Here is a 7,626-nt window from a genome sequence, read left to right as displayed (position 1 = left end):
TTTTAACCTGAATGGACACTATGTGGGTGGCATTAAAAAGTCTTGTGGTGGTAATCCTAGTACTTAGGAGGCTGAGACAGGAGGATCTCAGGTTCAAGAACAGCCTCAGCAAATAGTGAGAATCTCATCAACTTAGAGAGACCCTATTTTAAAATAAAAATAAAATAGGGCTGGGGATGTAGCTTAGAGGTAGAATGTCCCTGGTACCCATCCCTAGTACCACTAAATATTTTTTTAAATTTTATGTTAATTTAAGCCATCCTTGCTTCACCTTACCTCCAGCACTCATTTTCATTTTGAAAAGTTCAGACACGTGTGGTGGCATACCTGTAGTCCCAGAACTTGGGAGGCTGACGCAAATGTGTAATCACGGTGGCATACCCCTGTAATTGTAGCTGCTGAGATCAATCTCTGGTAACACACACACACACACACACACACACACACACACAAGTCAGGAGCACACACACACACACACACACACAAGTCAGGAGATTAAAAATGGTGAAATAGAGAAAAGCAGCACATTTCACTTGCTCCATGACTGAGAATTGAACCTGTAGGAAAACTGCTTCTTGGCAAGAGAAGAAAGCAGTCTGAACTTAGAGGAAGACAGTCTGAGCTTAGCTGAATCAAAAGCTTTACAACAAGCAGGTGTCTGAAAAGAGCTCTGAGAGTCTCATCTGGTGAGCAGAGAACTGAGATGGGAGCCATGATGGTAAGCCCATGCTGACGCTGGAACTGGCTGCTGTGGGAGTCCAGGAGCTCTTAATAAATGTTGCTACACTGTCCTAGTCAGTGCTTTCTAAGAGACAAAGTGTGTGCCTGGCAGATGGTTGACTGAAACAGGCACAGAGAGGATTGCACTCAGGAGTTCAGGTCAGAGATTCGGAGGGGAACACGAAGCACTTTTCTTGTGTCTGGTGTCTGTGAAACCAGATGAAACAGGTCAGGGAAACCAAGCAGTTAAATGTTTCTAAATTTAGGATATATGCCTTGGAAGGCCATATTCAAACACAGGGGTTCTACAGAACCTGCAGAGATTCCTTTACCCAGGGTAGTTGGTTGCTCCACCCTGTGAGTGGAACCCTGTGATCCAGATGCTCAGCAGAGATCAGCATATGTCTGGTCATCAGAATGTGTTGACATAATCTCTACAGTAGAGACTAACCAACAGGTTTCAAAGTTCCAATCAAATCTAGACTCCTAGCTGGTATGGTGGTGCACGCTTGTAATCCCAGCATTCGGGAGGCTGAGACAGGAGGATCGTGGTTCATGGACACCTCAGCTACTACTTAGTAAGGCCCTTTGCAACTCAGTGAAACCCTGTTTCGAAATAAATAATAAAAAATAGGGCAGGTGCCAATAAAAAAAATTTTTAAAAATAGGGTGGGAGGTGTAACTTGGAGGTAGAATGCTTCTGGGTTCCATTCCCAGTACTGAAAAATAAATCTAGAACCCTGCTGCCAGGACTGTTCATTTAGAACTCTGCACCAACCCTACCCTGGGTGCACTGATCCATTATGACTGAACACAACTCTAATGGGCAGCACTGACTGTTCCATCCTACCCTGTGCTGGTGAGGCAGGGAAGCTGAGAGCCATTTCAAACTCAGTCTCAGTTCCAGGATGCTCCAGTCAACAGCAAGGCAAGCACCAAAAAAGGAGAAAGGGTTAAACAAAACACTCAGCTTTTGTTCTCTAGAAGAGGAAAGATAGCCCAAAATAAAACAAGCAAACAAAAAAACGAAAGTCTGGCTTAAGGATTGAACATCCATCCTCACCACCTCATTGGAGACAACTTTTCCATTTCTCATCAGGGAGTTTTTTCTTTTTTGTTTGTTTTCTGTTTTTGTATGGTTTTATTTGTATATTCTGATTGGCTTATTTGGATATATATAAAATATTTGTTTTTTCTTTTTATTATTGTGTTGTTTTTCATCCTTTTGTTATTTTGCTGTTTTGTTTTTGAGGGTTGGTGGGGGTTTTGTCTGTTTTTTGCTTTATGTATTCTGTTTCTGCTTTGTTTCTCTTGTCATTTTTCTATCCTTTCTTCTTCAATAGCCAAATTTACTCATATTCTCTCTCTCTCGTCTCATCTATTTTTTTTCCTTCCTTTGTGGCCTCCACTTGCTACCTCACTTCTGCTTTCTCTATTTTCTCCTTTCGAATATTCTAAACTTTCTTTTGCCTTCCTACCTGCTGTTCTTTTTTTTTTATTAATGAACCATATTGTTACCATACTTTAGAATTATATAGCCTATATAAATTTGGCCCTTACCACTCATGCTGTTGATGATTAGTACAGCAAATGTCCTAGTTGAAACCTAGTGTTTCAAGCTGCATTTTAATTCATGGCTGATTGTCATTGCAATTGTTAACTGACGACCCTACCATTCCTGTTTTTGGTGTTTTTAGGGTGATAGATGTCATAATAGGAACCTGGTATTTATTTAACTGCTATATATTGTTCACCACTTGGTTGTTGTTGTTTACTCTACCCTTATCTGTGAGGTACTTAGAACTCTAGTATGACACTACATATACTGCTGCTGAAATATATTCCCAACTCAGCTCAGAGATACTGCACCTTAGTGTCCTAATCATTGCTAAAGAACAAACAGGGAAACTATACTGCAAAAAGAGGTGCAACTCAAAGAACCTTGAAAGTATAACAGGCCAACAAAACAACAATAAATACAACTCCACAAGAATGGAATTTACCAATGCAGAAGTTACCAGAAGGTGAATTCAAACCTTTGATTATTAAAATGATCAAAGATCTAAAAGAAGATCTAAGAAATTAAAGAGAGTATACAGGGGATGAATAAAGAAATGGAAACTCTGAAGAAGAACCAAACAGAAATCCTGAATTAAATGAAAGATACAATAAAAGAAACAAAGAGTTCAATAAAAGTATCACCAATAGATTAGACCACATGGAAAAGAGAGTCTCAAGATTAGGAGACAGTATACCTAAACTTTAACACTCATTCAATAATAAAGACAGTACATGTCTACAACAAAAACATTCAAAAAATCTGGGAAAACATCAAATGACTAAACCTAAGAATAACTGGAATTGAGGAAGGTCTGGAGGAACTGAGATAGGAGAATTGAAGGCTCAAGGGCAGCCTCAGCAACCTAGTGAGAACCTGTTTCAAAGAACAAAAAAAAAAGTGAGCTGGGGCTGTATCTTTGAGACAGTATGCCTCTGGGTTCAACCCTCATTGCAAAAAAGATATATATCAAAAATAATAAGCCGGGCGTGGTGGCACACACTTGTAATCCCAGCATTTGGGAGGTTGAGACCCGAGGATCGTGGTTTGCAGACAGCCTCAGCTACTTGTGAGGCCCTCTGCAACTCAGTGAGACCCTGTTTCAAAATAAAGAATAAAAACTAGGGTTGGGGGTATAGCTCAGAGGTCAAATGCCCCTGGGTTCCATTCCCAGCCCTACAAAAATATAAATAACAAATGGTCATTGACACTCCATGCAAGAGTGATGATATATTTCCATGTCCTTTGAATCTGTTTGGGCTTGTGACTGCTTGACCAAGAGATTATGATGGTGCTATGTGACTTCCAAAACTATCATAAAAGCACATGCACCTTCTTCTAATTATCTCAGAATACTTGCTTTCTATGATGATTCTTCTTGAAAACTTCCCTTTCAGAACCAAACTGTCCTTTGTGAGAATTCTAAGCTTTATAAAAGGACTATATGTTGATATGCTGGTCCCAGTCCTTTATTACAAAAAATAAAATTAAAATTAAAAAATAAAGAATAAAAATAGGGCTAGGGGTGTAGCTCAGAGGTAGAATGCCTCTGGGTTCCATTTCCAGTACCACAAAAAAGTTCAATCTGTTTTCATATTGAATATACATATACACACACACTAAAAAATTTGAGCCTGTTAAACAGCCTTTCTCTGCTTCAGTCTCTCCAGATGCTCCTGTGCTGTGCAGCTCTGGCTATGTGTGTAAGTGCTATACACTGAGGATACACAAAAAATGTTGTGTATAAGATAATACCTCATACCAATCAGACGTACATTTGTTATTTTGTTTGTTAACAACTTTATCTCTTAGTATTATAAATTGCACTTAAAACTGCTTAAAATTCCTCCAAGGCCGGGATCAGAGCATGCCAAGGGGTTAGGCCGGTGCCGGGGCCAGCGAGGCCAAGATCGGAGCCTGCCATGAGGCAAGGTCGGTGCTAGGGCCTCTGAGGCCAGGATAGGAGCCTGCCGAGGGGTTAGGCCGGTGCCAAGGTCAGCGAGGCTGAGATCTGAGCCTGCCTTGAGGCAAGGCCGGTGCTCGGGCCTCCGAGGCCGGGATCGGAGCCAGTCGAGAGGTTAGGCCGGTGCGGGGGCCAGCAAGGCCAGAATCGGGGCCTCCCATGAGGCAAGGCTGGTGCTGGAGCCAGCAAGGTCGGGATCAGAGTCCTCCGGGTGGCCAGGCCACTACTGGGGCCGTAAAGAGTAGGATTGGAACTTGCAATGTGGCATGTACAGAGAAATATCACAGAAAATAAAAATCAGATGCTTCCCCTAATTAGCAAAAACTAGGAGGAAAGGGGTAACAGGAGGAGGTCGAGTTATAGAAAGGGCCCCATAGCGAAGTAATTAAGGTGACCAATCAGAGGGGATGGGATGGGAAAGGATGGAACCTCTTTAAAACTCAGGAGGTACGTAAACAACTGTATCAAAGATAATCACCAATCAAGCATGGGATTGAGGGAGGGGGAAGGAATGGGATAGGGATTGGATGAGGGCTTATTGGATGATGTGTGCTTGTATATCCTCTCAAGTCTTGTATTCCAATGTGATGTATGATTACAATGCACCAATAAAAATAAAAAATAAAATTAAAAAAAACTGCTTAAAGTTTCATTCTTGTAAAAAATAAAAGTAAAGCTAAAACATTTTGTGTGTGTGTGTGTGTGTGTGTGTGTGTGTGTGTGTGTGTGTGATACTGGGGATGGAACTCAGAAGCATTCTATTTCTGAGCTACACCCTCAGCCTTATTTTTTTATTCTTTATTTTGAAACAGGGTCTCACTGAGTTGCAGAGGGCCTCACTAAGTAGCTGAGGCTGTCCGCGAATCACAATCTTCCTGTCTCAGCCTCCCAAATGCTGGGATTACAAGCATGTGCCACCATGCCTGGTTTTAAGCTAAAACATTTCAAGCAAATATGAACTAATAGAAACAAAAAAATTTTTTTTTGAAAAATGTACTTCAATAATAAAGTGACTCTGTTTGGAAGACCTAATGCACATGCATTTTAAAAATAAATTTGAATCAATTTTTTAATAATTTAGAGAACCATATAAAATAATCATAAAATCTAAAAGATTAAGATAAAAATGTGAGATCATGATGCTTTTCCAGAATAAGGCTTGTTCCCTACCCATGCAGTCTACTCTGAAACCTGCCCCAAATCCTTGTGTATTTCATTTTTCCTGAACCATATAAGAGTAATTTGCATACATCACACCTCTTTTCCCCTAAGCACTTTAGTATGAAGCTCCTAAGCATTAACATATTTTCTTCTATAAGAAGAGTACAATGATCAAATTCAGGAAAATTGATATTAAAACAGTCTATGATCCATATTAAATTTAATAAATTAACCAAATAATGTCTCCAACAGGTATTACTTTTCCTGTATTTCAGTCCAAACAAAGGTAAGGCATTGCATTTAATTGTTATGTTCCTTTCATCTGTCCCTCAGTCTTTCTTGGTCTTTAATGACAGTGAATATTTTGAAGCATATGAGTCAATTATTTCACAGAAAATCTGTAGCATGAATTGAGTTTCCCTGAGGCCCTTAGTAGTTACTTTGAGTTTCTGAGCTCTCGGCTGGAACACCAGGAGCAGCACAGTGTTCTCAGTTCATCACACCAGGAAATACTCAATGCCATTTCGTCCCAATTTTGCTGATGGTTCCGCATGGCTAAGTGGCATATACTAGTTTCATCTATTATACAATTATCATTTTCCCTTCATAATTTCAAGTCGTTTATAGAAATACTTGTGAGAGTGTGCAAACACAGTGTTCTTCATCCAACTTTCCTCTACCACTTCTAGCACTTACTATTTCTTGCCCAAGACCTTTATTACTTTGAGAGTTGCAAGTGGTGATTGTGTGCATGGTGGGGAGGTACTAGGGATTGAACTCAGGGGCATTCTATCTCTAAGCTACACCCTTAGCCCTATTCTTTTTGAAACAGGGTCTCACTAAGTTGATGAGAGTCTCACTACTTACTGAGGCCATCCTCACATCTGTGATCCTGTCTCAGCCTCCCAAGGATTAGGATTACACATACATGCCACTACTCCCAGCTTCCATGGACATTTATTAGTTGACATTCTACTGAAACAAAAGCAATCTTCCAAATTTATTTGTTTGTGTTCTATCATTTATATAAATATGAACTTGTTAGTCATTGGTCTACAATAAATGACTATCATTATTGGTTTAGACTGTCAATTTCCTCCACATTTGGCCAGTGAGAAACTCTTCCAGTTAAGATTGTTGAGAGAGCTGGACGTGGTGGCACATGCTTGGAATCCCAGCATTCGGGAGGCTGAAACCAGAGGATTGCACTTCATGGACAGCCTTAGCTACTTAGTGAGGCCCTCCACAACTTAGTGAGACCCTGTTTCAAAATAAAGAATTAAAAAATAGGGCAGGAGGTGTAGCTCAGAGGTCAAATGCCCCTGGGTTCCATCCCCAGACCCGCAAAAAAATAAAAAATAAAAAAGATTGTTGAGAGAGCTGGGCTTGGTGGTGCCCGTTTGCAATCCCTGCGCTTGGGAGGCTGAGACAGGAGGATTGCACAGGTTGAAAGCCAACGTTAGCTACTTAGTGAGGCTCTCAGCAACTTAGTGAGACCCTGTTTCCAAAAAATATATAAAATAGGTCTGGGAGAGCCGGGCGTGGTGGCGCAGGCTTGTAATCCCCGCGCTTGGGAGGCGGAGACAGGAGGATCGCGCAGGTTCGAAGCCAGCCACTCTGGCTTAAGATACCCTGTTTCCAAATAAAAAATAATATAAAAATTGGTCTGGGAGTGTAGCCCTAAGTTAGAAGGGCTTCCAGGAACCCCAGAACCACAAAAAATTAAAAAAAATAAAAATAGGTCTGGGAGGATAGCCCGGAAGTAGAAAGCCTCTGGGTTCCACCCCTAGTACCACCAAAAAAAAAAAAAAAAAAATCGTTGAGAGAATTTGAGGGGACTAAACATGTCAGAATAGAGAGAGAAAGGGCATTTCAGTTGTTCTGAGACTCGGAACTCAACCCTCAGGAGGAGTTCTGCATCTTTCCAAGAGAAGAAAAGCAGTCTGAACTCAACAGAAGAAAGATCGAAATGTGGTGGAATTTGATGGAGCACAGAAGCAGACGACTGAAAAGAGTTCTATGTATCTCACCTAGTGAGCCCTTGGCAAGCCTGCACCAGGGCTGGCAGCTGCCAGGACCCAGTGGCTCTCAGAGAACAACTCCAGCAAAGAAGCAGCAGAAACACATTCTTCTCTCCACGTTCGAAAACCTCAAGACAAGGCTCCCCAGATCACCCAGCCATATAGCTCAGCAAAATCTTATAGCTATAGCTGAACTCTGAGAA

Source organism: Muscardinus avellanarius, assembly GCF_963383645.1.
Source record: "Muscardinus avellanarius genome assembly, chromosome: 10".
Classification (NCBI taxonomy): domain Eukaryota; kingdom Metazoa; phylum Chordata; class Mammalia; order Rodentia; family Gliridae; genus Muscardinus; species Muscardinus avellanarius.
Note: the sequence above shows the minus strand (reverse complement) of the source record.